A 13,313-nucleotide genomic window follows, 5' to 3' on the forward strand; every position below is an offset into this window, starting at 1 on the left:
TTGCCCTCTTGATTTCCCCTCCCGCAATTTCCGGTTTCCCCTCTTTTTCTTCCCCCCCTCCCCTTTTCTCCTCCCCCCACTCCTCCCACCTTCGCGGAATCCTTTTCCGGGTTCGCTTGCGGCGCGCGGCATTGTGGGAGGCAACCTTTTTTCCCTCCCCCCTCCTTCAACCCAGCAAGCTCCCTTGGGGCGCATGCGCAGTGACAGCCTCCCATCTTTCTCTCAGCAGAACCAGAGCCTCAGCAGCAGCAGCAGCTGATGATGAAGAAGAGAGGGAAGGGGGGGGAGATTGGGGAACCTTTTATTTATATTGTTAAAGGGACAGAGCACTAATTCCACCTTGAATTGGTTTGCGGGGAGGGCTCGGCCTGAGGAGATTTGAGTTTCTCCCCCACCCGCAGCCTAGCTAGAGGATCCCAGAGAGAGACAGTGAGAGAAGGAGAGTTTCTTCCCCCGCTTCGGCCGTCAGAGGAGAGAGAGAGAAGAGAGCTAAAGCCTCTTAGCAACACAGTCCCCCCTCTCCTCCTCTTACTACTACCGTATTGCTGCTGCTGCTGCTTTTTGGCCCTGGCTGGAGACACCTCACCACACACACATCAGGAGCAGCAACAGAAGCCAGCTCTCTCTCTCCCCCCACCCATCCCCCTGCTCTCCCCTCCTCCCCCTTTATTACCCTTTGTGTGTGTCTCTCTCTCCACTGCTCCAGGAAAGGAAATAAAAGTGGGGGGCAGCTAAGGTAAGCCTATCTGGGTATGGGAGAAGGAGGTAAGGCGAGCAATGCCTTCCCCTGCTCCACAATTTCACTCTGAGGCAAGCAGATCTGGATTGCTGGTGGGAGGGGGGTTTGTTTCTCTCTCTCTCTCTTTTTACTTTTGACTATAAGAAGCGGTTTGTTTCCTGGTTGGTAAAGTGGTGGTTATATTTGGGTTTGAGGGTTTGCTTGGGTGGTTTTTTTAGAGAGAGAGAGATGCAGAGTGAAAGGTATTAGCATTGTGTTCTGATCTTGGCCAGTAGAGGATATTTGTATATTATAATTTGCTCACTCGTTGGGTAAAGGAAAATGCCACATTCCATGCTCTTGTCTAGTGTTTATTTATTCCTTCCTATGTAATCAAGTGTCATTGATTTTTGTTTTATTGCTTTGGTTTTTTTGTTCCACGTTGATGCTTTGCTTCTGGGCATATATAAAAAGTCTTCCAATCTGCTGTTCTTATATATGTGGGGATATCTATATGTATCTATATCTAAATGTAGATATATAGATATTTAACTACTTACTGTTGGTAGTAGTCTTGGGAACTTTCTACTATGTAGAGAGACAGATGTTGACTGAAAGGGTGACTTGGAAAAGGCTTTTTCCTGAAGTGTCTACATGGTATTTGAATATTTTGTATTTAAGATTGGCAGTATGAAATAGAAGCACCTGATTGTGTATAATTAATTTGTTTAGGTTATGTCACTTTTGAGACCCTGGCTTTGCAAAGGTTTTTATGTTTGCTCATAATAATAACTAACCCATCTATTTAGCATGTTTCTGAGCCATTAAATGATGCAGGTTTGAATAACATTATAAGAAGTAGATATTTTTAATACCATTTACAGTGTCACCTGTTTCTGGTGAGACCTCTCATTTGTTTTTATTAAGTACTTAAGAATCAAACTTTCCAATTTAAAGAGATATGTGTTTACCTGATCATAAAAATGAAAGCCAATCCTATATATATATATATACTTATTTATAAATCCCGTTGATTTGGAGTAATACTTTGTTGTAAGGGTGCAATTTGCCCTGTTTAAATTCCACACTTTGCAAAAGTGGAATAGAAGCTTGGAAAATATGGTAATTATTGCAAGTCATATTTGGTACAGCTTTGGCAGCTCTGTTGTGGAGTTATTGTCTTTGTGTTTTTATTCTGAAATAGTTTAAAGTAGGGTATTTACTAAAGCTGCAATGTGTGTTTGAACTGTGAAATGTGCACAGATGGCCTATGCATTTCAATAGGCCCAGGGAATCTGACCAAAGTAACATGCAGCTTGATATGTGATGCTTCCCTACTATTTGAAGTCAGCAAGTGATTCTGGCCTTCTGAATACTTTCTCTGATAACATGATTTGTTGGCAAAAAGTACCTTTTCTAATCTTAATGGCAACATAAAACTTGTACTTTTGATCAGGTGAGGTGTTTGGTGAAAAACAAATGTGGAAAAGTCAGTGGAAAAGCTTCAGCTGTGCGTCTGAAGGACAGCTTGCCTTCAGTATTCAGAGTGCTAAGCAAGATAACTTTTCTGTTGAAGAGCAGGGGAAAGTATTTTATATGGATACATGTGAAGTAGTGATCCATTTATATAGATACTGGTTTTTTAAAACAATTTTAATCTTATTAAAAGCTGGGCACTTAAAAGTTAGTTCTGGGACAGCCTATGGGTTTTAATTGTTCTGTTTTTTCTGTTATGGTACATCACACCCATAGAAAAACCTGAGTTTGGTTCACTTTAACTTCAGGTACTGTTCTGACTTAAGGTTTGTTGGTATCCAAATTGGACTGTGGAACATTATTAACATAAATATGGAATTATTTTCATTTCTTTACTGATGGAATAATTGTAAGTGTTGATAAATAATACGATACAGCTTTGATTATTTATTCTTTAATAAGGTATGTTTTTAGTGCAGTAATATGAATCCCTTCAATGAACTGATCTTAACACTTTCAGTCCTAAGCATATCAGTACTTTGAATTCACAGGAACTTTTTTTTTTCATTAGACTTCATTCAAAGTGAATAGATTTATGATCAGAACCTGATTCTCCAATTCTGTGTATGCGTACATGAGAATTGGCCTCATTGAATGTTGCAAAACCTACTCTGAAATAAACACTCATAGAATCAGACTTTTATAGACTTTTACAAACAATTATACATATTTAACATTAATTGCTCTGTTAGGAAAACTAAATAGTAGACTTCAGCATATGCCTAGGCCTTTGCAAAACCTGACCATTACTAATTTCAAAACTTACTATTCATTATTTTTATTTCAGATATAAAATAATCCCCAAATTAAACCCAATCACAAAACCTGCCAAAAACAACCAGTAATAATTTAACTTAGCTATATGTTTCTTTGAGATAGTAAAATATATAGAGAAGAATATTTTTTGTAGGCAGATCCTTGACTCTGAGTCTTAGAACTGGAGTATGTGTAGAGGCAAGAAAGTGAGTATATATAGGGACCATAACTGAGTTACACAGCACATTCATTGCATGAAAATGTTTATAGGTTCGATCCCTGGCATATTCAGGTAGAGCTAGGATACAAAATAAGCTATTATACATTTGTGTATTATACATCTGTTTGGGGAAGGAATTAGCTTGTTCAAGACCTATTGAAGAAAACATATGGGGGGCATGAACAGAGAGAACTTGGTAACACTCTAAAGTGGCACAGTAAAATCTGCCTGGTTTTATCGTTAAAATTTCTTAAGCAACTCCTCACCACACATCTTCATATAGCCTTTGAAATGCTTATTGGAGATCACTGGTGATAGTCCTTAAATCATACAACACAGTAATTTGTCATGAATAGGACTTCGTAGGAAACATATTTTGAAAATAGTATCTGTAATTCTTAAAATGCATCTATACTAAGATTTCTTACAGCTTGGAAAGCTGTGGTAAAAACCTAGGGCCAATTGAATCAAAGCATCTCTTCCAACTTGTCCAAAATACTTGATCAGTTGAATCCTATATATATTTACTCAGAAGTAAGATCCATTTACATTAGTAAGTTTCAGTAAACATGGATAGGAATTTGTTGTTCGGATTATACACGCATTCTAGGTTATGTGTTGTAAAAATAATGTTTCAGCTTTTAAATGTCAGTTATAAAGCTATAAACCAGCTCAGCCTTGTTCTTTAAACATTGGTATTTGCACTGGTTTTGCTGGTAGTTCATTCCACCTGTTGTTTCTGTGTGCAACTGCAGCAAACATTGAGAGTGGGCCAAAACTATTTTCCTTGTGGAAAAAAAGTCTCTTTTCTGGGCCAATCCAGTGAGGAGAGGACAATCCTGATAGGCATTGTGTAGCTAAATTCTCCAGTGACACTTTAGAGTTCAAGCTCCTGTGAGTGCTTGGAGTTTCTAAAGCTTATTAGGTTTTTTTGGCTGCTTAGTTGTTCCCCTAGATTACACTCTATGATATTCTGAACATTATTTTGTTAGTCATACTATGAAATCTTGCTGGTAGCCTTTAGGAAACAGTGTTATTATTATTTATTTATTTATTTATTTATTTATACATACATACCCTGCTCATCTGGTATTGTTAAAGAACACAGGAAGCTGGCTTCTACAGAGTCGGACCATTGCCCCATCTAGCTCAGTACTGTATTGCCCACATTGACTGCAGCAGCTGCCCAGGGTTTCAGACAGCTCTATCTGGAGATGCTGGGGTTTAAATCTTGGACTGTGAGCATGCAAATTAGATGCTCTACCCCTGAACTACGGTTATTCCCCCAAGACGTTTGATAGGATCGCTTGAACAACACCAACATTTCTACTACCACTATTGATGATGTGAAGTTTCATGTATAGCCATATTGTTGATACATTCACTTGATCTCCAGTTGATCTTTTTGTTATAAACTTTCAGGGATCCTTCACCAAGGCTGCAGTCTGATTAGGAGCAATTATTAGCAGTAAGCCTTGTCAGTTTCCTTTGTGTAGTTGTACTCCTTGAGCATGACCACTGCTCTCCCCCCCCTTTTTATTACATAGAAATAGTTCTGTCTGCATCAGCTGACAGTGTCCATCAGTCATTACATCAAGTAGTTTCTTATCATTCATGGCTTACTTTTCAAAACTTTGTTAAATAACATCTATTCTTTAAATGCAATTTTATATAGTGCTGAATGGGCATTCTCTAGCTATTGGAATAAATGCTGAAGCATTTAGGTACACCTAAGCTTTTTCTGGATGTCCCTTCATGGAAACTAGGAACCAGAAAGTTAATACTTACCTGAGAAGAGGGCTTCCTATCCCCATTCTGTCCTGCCTTAGCTAGGAAGCAAAATTCAAGTACTGTCTCCTCAATCACATATTTTTATTTTATTTTATTCTTATTCACTGTCAAGTACCCCTTGTAGTGTTCAGGACCAGGGATTTCCTAACTTGAATCAACCTTGTATAGCTATACTTTATTATTTTGATACTACCATGCTCCAGAAGATACTTCCACTTTGCCTATGTAAAATCATAAAACTGTTAGTAACCCTAGTAGTTCGTGTGTTTTCAGGCTATTAATCCTCACCCCTACTTAAGTAGGCTCAGAAGAACTAGACACTCTGATCAGTTGCCTTTAGGGTTCCCGATCAATTTTCTAAAGAGCTCCTTCAGATATATCAGTCTTCAATGCATAATGGCATTAAATTTGACACATGGCTTCTAACATTCTTTTCTTCTGGAAGGCTGCGCGCTGAACCTTTTCTAGTTGCTACACAAAGGTAGATTGTATATGTGGATATGTTTCCTAGAGCACACTGAACTTTGGGCACTATAGTGACATTCCAGGTGCAAAATTATATGTGTGTTCTCTTCAGTTTTATCTGTTTTTAATACCAAGCTAGAGATTGTGATGAGGTTCAGGGTATGATTTTCACAGATGTTTTCAGAAGTCTTCAGTGGTGCTATGGCTATTCTTCAGAGAGCCCATTGATGGGCACAGATCAGGTGACTACTATCCCTGAAAGCAACCTGTATCCAGCAGAGTAGTCAGGCTCTGCTGCAATCTATTATTGCATCATTCAGTAATTAGAGATACTAAGTATGGATCTCTTTGCCTTCTCAGAGAACCATCAACTTGCAAGGTTCTTCACAAGATATCTGGGCTAGACTCTGCAATCTCAGACCTTTTGTATGCCTTCCCCCCATTCTAAGATCCTACACAAGGCCATGGACAAAAAGTTGGAGGTAGTAGCAGTGGCTTTTTCTGGCCTTGCAACTGTGGTTCTTTAGAATTCTAGTGCAGCAAGTGCCACAACATCTTCCTTGTTCTGTTTCACTAAAGCATTTATTTTTTCTGAATCCTGGCTTGCTAAAGCTAAGGAAAAGATAATAGTACAAAATGAAATGAAGAATGTTATTTAAATACACCAAATGAGCAAGGTAGATTTTAGGATATACAGATGTGGTGGTAGAAAGCTAGAAGTCAGTAGAATGGAGAATGTACCGTAATTTGGCTTTGTGGGGCAAAAAATGCTAGAAGAGTGAGAAGAAAGAGTGGAAATAATTGCTAAGTGGTAGCAAAATAATGGAAACATTTTGATGTCAATAAGAGAAATTTAGATATAACATGAGAAGAGAAGGACACAATTATTAAAATTTTAAAGCCAGGTAGAAATATATACATAGGTTGTCATCAAACCTAAACTTTACTGCTTTACCAATGGGAAATGTATCATTTATAATTCAGGTAGAATAGAAAATCACACTATTTAGCATTTATATGAAATTAATAACCTTGGTTTTGTACAAAATTATGAATATTCTTATTTGTAGTCCACTTCTTTTTGCGGGTCTTAGAATTGTTGTCGTTTAGTCGTGTCCGACTCTTTGTGACCCCATGGACCAAAGCACGCCAGAATTATCATTATCATTATCTAATTATGTAGATCAGCCTTTCCCAACCAATCATTCCCACCATTCTCATCATGGGAGTTGTAGAACAAAAGGATGCAAAGAGCGCCAGGTTAGAGAAGGCTACTCATAAACATCTTTGAAAGTATTTCACATATTCTAACAGGGGAAAAATCATAGAAATTTCTTAGTGCTCCCCAAGATATTGAAAAAGGCTAGGAACCCCATTTTCTTTTACATTTTTCTAGTACTCGCCCCACCCCCACCCCAGTCTTAAAATCTCTTGAAAGTGAGAATAGAAAACAGATGGAAAATAGTCATTACTAATGGAATTAGTTAGTTAGTTAGTTTGTATACCACCCTCGATCTGAAGATTATAGGGTGGTTTACAGCATAAAAATATGAAATGGAAAACAAACAAAAAGAAAAACAAACCAATAACCCCACCTTCCACAAACATATTTAAATGACCATAGAATGTTTAATCAACCAAAGGGCTGGTTATAGAGAACATTTTCACCTGGTGCCTAAATATATGTAATGAAGGTGCCAGGCGACCCTCCCTAAGAAACGCATTCCACAAAGGAGCCACCGCAGAAAATGCTGTTCTTGTGTAGCCATCCTCCGGACCTCTGATGGAGGGGGTCACACAAATAAGGTCCTCAGGTGACGATCCCTTAGTCCAGGTTGGTTCATATGGAGAGAGGCGGTCCTTGAGGTATTGCAGTTTTGGGCCATTTATGGAACATATTAGATGAAGTCTAGAATTTGCAACCAGTCTGAGAGATGATGAAGGACAAGTAAAGACTCTGGACAATAATCAATATAGAACTCCCATAATTCTATAATGGGCATACCATTATATCAGGTCTAAGCACACTATAAAGAAACTCATTCTCTGAGTCTGGATCCTTATGTACCCAGACCAAATAAAAAGAAGAAGAAAAAGGAGGAAAACCCTAAAAATAAAGTAACAACTGAGCACAGTTAGTGGGCTTAGAATATTGATTGTTCCAACCTTTTGAAAGAATCAATTGGGTGGAATGGAGTACTGGTTCCACAATACACAGGTTATACTCACATATTATAATGGTTGTCTTCCATGTATTTGTCTACTCCTATAATCCAAGACCCAGGTGGCGCTGTGGTTAAACCACTGAGCCTAGGACTTGCTGATCAGAAGGTCGGCAGTTCGAATCCCTGTGACGGGGTGAGCTCCCGTTGCTTGGTCCCAGCTCCTGCCAACCTAGCAGTTCGAAAGCAAGTCAAAATGCAAGTAGATAAATAGGAACCACTACAGCGGGAAGGTAAACGGCGTTTCCATGTGCTGCTCTGGTTTGCCAGAAGTGGCTTTGTCATGCTGGCCACATGACCTGGAAGCTATACGCCGGCTCCCTCGGCCAATAATGCGAGATGAGCGCGCGACCCCAGAGTCGGTCACGACTGGACCTAATGGTCAGGGGTCCCTTTACCTTTATAATCCAAGATAAAAATCAGGACATCCAAATCTGGACACCTGTGAAGCCTAAGGAGGGGAAAGGTAAACTTACCATATCCTTGCAGAAAAATATCAGCCTTCAGGATACTAATAACTGGTGGGGGCCAAGGAATGTGAATGTACCCTGTTCTTGGGTTTACAGAAGGATATCCGTGGTAACATAGTAAAGTTTATGAAACAAGCAAGAGACTAGCTCAAAAAACTGAAGTGCTCTTTTACCACTAAAAGGATCTAGAAGGAATGCACTCTGATCCTTTAAGGAGTGCTGCGTAGCATGCCCCCCAAGCATGTCCTCTCCCAAATAAAGCACTCCCTCCCCAAATCATTCACAAGAGATTCTTACTCTTTTTAAAGAGCTATTGGGAAAAGTGCCATCCTTTTTTCGATAGTGAATTCCGCACAATAATTTTGTGCTTTGCAAATAAGTACTTCTTTCAGTTCTTCCTCAACTCACTACCAATATATTTAATTTGATAAATAATGTAGTAGTATTATTCGGGGGGAAATGCAAAGTTGCTTCCTCTAGCCATGCTTCATGCGGTTAAATTTTCTGAAACTTAGGTCACAAAATCACTGTGTGATGAAACCTCTGAAATGTCATTTTGTAAGCTAAAAGGCCTCACATATTTTTGCCTTTTCTTGTAGGCTCATCAAGTCCTTCATTTTACAATGCTGTTTCTTTTTCGGTTCTGCCACATTCTTTTTAGAATGGGACAACCAAAACTATGTGCAGTATTGCAAAGTGCATAGCAACATCATAAATAAATATGGCATTATGTACTTGCTGTATTATAGCCTATCTCTTTCCTAATAATTCCTTGCACATAATCTGTGATTTTCATTTCCACATTACTGTGGGTTAATTTTTTTTCCCTGCAGAGAGCTATCTTCCACAATCCCCAGGATCTTTCCTGGGCAGCCACAGCCTGAAATATGAGCCTTTTTAAAAAAAAACACGTCAAATTTCTGTTGTTTACTTAATCTGCCACCAAACCCTTTGCTCATTTACAGTTTATCAACTGAAAATGGGATTTATTTGAAGAAGCATGGCATCAGTATATTTTGTTAAGTGAGAGACTATGGCATGCATGTTACATACAAAAGTTTACAACTTAAAAATAACACCACAAGCTTCCAAACAGTTGTGTGTTTTGATTCATTTCACCAGATATATCTCCAAATAAGTACTCATTTGAAATATTAGAACTTGCAACGTATAAACTATTGTCACTTTTAAATTCAACAGTTGTTAATGAATGTTTGTTGGCTGCTTCGCTTCCTGACCCTCTATAGACAAATACAAGATTGCGGCATTAATTTGCTTGGGCATTGCTTCAATGTTAGTCCTGGTGATGGTTGGTAAAGTAACGCTTTAAATTTGTATGAACTTTATTGTGTATTTTAATAGGACTTTCTGAATAGGATTCAGAAAGTCCTATTAAAATATACACTTTAAATCAAGCATAGGCAAACTCTGCCCGCCAGACGTTTTGGGACTACAACTCCCATCATCCCTGACCACTGGCCCTGTTACCTAGGGATCATGGGCGTTGTAGTTCCAAAACATCTGGAGAGCCAAGGTTGCCTATGCCTGAACTAAGGTAGCCAGCTATTGCTACCGGTACCAATTCCCTGTTTCAGGGAACACATCACCTGGTGTATTGAGGATCTTGTTAGAGCTCAGTAGATTGTCATTTAGCTTCTCTAACCACCTGTGCACAGGCAAGTACACATGTACTGTATATTCCTGCATATAAGACTACTTTTTAACCCAGGAAAATCTTCTCTAAAGTCAGGGGTCGTCTTATACGCTGGGTTGTATTTCTTATACGCCAAGTATATCCCAAACTCTATATTTTAACTGGAAAAGTTGGGGGGGTCGTCTTATACGCCCAGTTGTCTTATATGCCGGAATATACGTTATTTCAATTGGATTTCCTCTTCAGTCCTCCCGTTCTGCTTGGTGCTATATTGGTTAAAGAGGGCTGGTTAGGTGGGCACATGAGAGGTGGATGCAGACTGAGCATTTCCCCACGCCTGGCAGAGGCATGGCTGAAAGGGCAAAGTAGAGCTCTGTTGAGTTCCATTGAGATCCTCCCAGGTGGTTAGTGCCCCTAGAATGCAGACACACCCAGCCTAAAGCCTAAAATCTTTTAACATTTCCTCAGTATTATTTTGCAAATCATAAATGTGCAGTATATATGGATTATGTGCAATGAATTAATAAGGATTCCTTCAGTGTAGCACTTTTGTTGCAGGAATGCTGCAGTGATATCACATTTTCCCAGCATTCAAATCAGAATATTTTGTGTCTGCTTGCCTGAAGAGCTCTTTGATTGCTATAGAATATGGTCATGTAAGTGTCACAGTACCTTGGGTTATTTTAGCTGTGTCAACGCTAGCAGATAAATAACTACAGTACATTATTTTATGGTATTTTGTTAAAATTTTAAAGCCTCTGTGTTCTTTCAGTGCGTAGCTGTAACATGGAAACCTTCAAAACAGCAAAAAAGACATGATGCATGACAAAGCTACATGCACAAACACATAGGCATCTGCAAGTGTGCTTGAAAGATGCCAAGCTCATCTTCCAAGCACACCTGCAAGTGTCTATGTAGATAGGTTTCAGCTCCCCTTGGACCTCCAATGGGCTTTTAAATAGATTGTTTGTAGCACTCCTGAAAACTCATCACTCTTGGCTTTGCTCGTCCACATTGCCCATTACTGCATCTTGTGCTAGTAAATTCCATTGTAGTTAACTATGCACTGTCTGAAGTTATACTGTACTTCCTTTTGTCTTTCTTGAATATCCCTCCATTTGTTGTATGACTTGGGTTCTAATATTATGAAAAGAGAGAAACAATCAACTTTCTACATACCATGCAGTATTTTATACACCACTAACAGGTTTCCCCCCCACCCCGTTCACTTTTTTCAAAACTAAAAAGCCTCTAGTGTTGTAACCTTTCCTCATAGGAGAGTGTCCACAGCTCCTTGAATATTTTTGTTTCCTTTTCCTGCATATTGACCAAGTCTACAGTATCCTGTTTGAGATGCTATTATCAGAAATACATGATATAGGTAGATTTATTTTTGATACCTTTCTTAATGATCTCTAATATGAATTTTTCTGTTTTCACACTAGGTTGACGTTTTAATTTAGCTGTGCATCACAATCCTAAGATCTCTTTTTATTTGCCACTTTAAGCTCAGCATATACGTTTGGGGTTATATTTGTCATTTTACTGCCCATTCACCCATCTTGGAGAGATTCTTGTGGAGATTTTTGCTTTAACTACCGTACCAGTATAGATCATGTTATCAGAAAAACTCACTGCTCATCCCTAACTCCAGATAATTTTATGAACAAGTTAACAAGCACAAGTCTGAATACAGATGCTTATGGAACCCCACATTCTTTATCCCTCCCTTGTGAGAACTCTTCATTACTCCTGCTCTCCGTCTGTTCAGTCTGACCCTGTGATAATGAATAATCAGGGGGAAAGAGGGAAGTTTTATATGCGTGATAATGTATGGTATCCAACCCCATTGCTTTGTGAACAAAATAATACTCCTCTTGCAGAAGAACCTCTTCCAACGAGCACATATCATTCCAATAATGGAAGCTCACAGGGTAGCTCTATTGGATGTTGCCCAAACTTAAATAAGTCAAGTAAATGTATTCTGACTTTTCTAATGTATAACGAGCTTGGAAGTTCTGAGGTTTTAAATCACCATGCCATTGATATGAATTGTAATTAATATGTCTGAGATTTTTGGAAACTACCGTATCAAATACCTCCTCAAACTGCATTTTAAAACCACTTACATTTTTACTGATGCAGCTATCTGAATAAAGCTACTTTTGGCTTGGAGTAAAATTGCAACTTCAGATTGAGAGTTTCCCTCGTATTCTTAAGAAGTGAAAAACAATCCCAGGTGGCAAAAGCAGAGCAGCTGTCAACAATCTGTGCAAATGCTCTTGCTGGATAAAATGGATGCATTGGTAGAATTTAGGTGCATTAATTTTGTCACACATCTTTATCAAATAATAATGGACTAGTAACTTAGAGAACAGGGACAAGGAAAATAGTGTGGGAAAGAGGTTGCTTCTGACTAATTCAGTCAGAATAGACCCATTGAAATCAATGGACGTACACTAGATTGAGTGTGTATGCTTGAACTAGGGTTGCCATATTTCAAAAAGTAAAAACCAGAACACACCAAATGTTGTTGGCTTTTTTTTTTAGGAGGACCCCAAAATTGTGCCTAAGATCCAGGACAAAGCACCGGGAAAATCTGGACATATGGCAGCCTTACTTGAACTTACATTTAAATTAAAACGTAACTTTTGCACACAAATATTATGGGAGTAACTTCATTGTTGCCAGTGATATCCAATACTTCTGTATTGCAAGCATTGGTTGTATGTATCTTTAGCTAAAAAGACTCCCAGAGCAGCTTACATACAGTCAATTAAAACAAAACTGTTCCTGCCCACAGGCTTATAATCTAAATACACAAGGAGAATGGAACACGGAATAGAGTGGGCAAAGGCAAATTCAGGCACCAGTTGTTAAAAGGTAAATAGCAGTTTTTATAATGACCAGCTGGAAACATTTCAAGGACAGGAGATGCCCAGTGGAATGAGCCCTCCTTCTCATCTCTCCTACTAAGGCAGCTTCTTGGAATGGCCACTACTAGGTGACAGTTGAGGGAGAGAAGGCCCCCAACTGGTTACCACTGGGAGCTGCCCAGAGTGGCTGGGGAAACCCAGCCAGATGGGTGGGGTATAAATAATAAAATTATTATTATTATTACACTGATGGCAATATTTAATTTGGACCCTGCTTCAGAAAGTAGATTGATTTGACAGACTATTTGGGGGGATGACCCACTTCACCTTGCGTCCAAATCAGCCTTGGTTCAGAAAATCCAAGCCTCCTTATAATTTAGATGGAGAAATGAGCAAATTGCTGTGGCATTTTTACTTTTTGACAGAATTGGATGACATTAGCAGGCAAGCACAGTATCCCTTGCTGAATGAATGTAGCCTGCCAAATTTTAGACGAATGGGTGTAGGCAGGGGGATGTTGTGCAAAGGACAGACTTTAAAGTTTTGCTGTCACCCCCTCCCCATGATGCTGTGAGTTATTTGTATGAAAATAGCATATTGGGGGG

At 39.0% G+C, this 13,313-nt stretch overlaps 1 protein-coding gene across 6 annotated transcripts in view; it reads left to right on the plus strand.

Annotated features, from left to right (window-relative positions):
- Positions 1–201: 201 nt before the first annotated feature.
- The window catches only part of MBD5 (methyl-CpG binding domain protein 5), a 100,079-nt gene continuing 86,967 nt past the window's right edge, over positions 202–13,313 (plus strand). For all 6 annotated transcript variants that reach the window (XM_060279649.1, XM_060279646.1, XM_060279641.1 and 3 more), the window contains exon 1: positions 202–736. The gene's annotated coding sequence lies outside the window, so the exon portion shown is untranslated. The remainder of the gene's footprint in view (positions 737–13,313) is intronic.

The sequence above is a fragment of the Zootoca vivipara genome, chromosome 1 (assembly GCF_963506605.1).
Source record: "Zootoca vivipara chromosome 1, rZooViv1.1, whole genome shotgun sequence".
Lineage (NCBI taxonomy): Eukaryota > Metazoa > Chordata > Lepidosauria > Squamata > Lacertidae > Zootoca > Zootoca vivipara.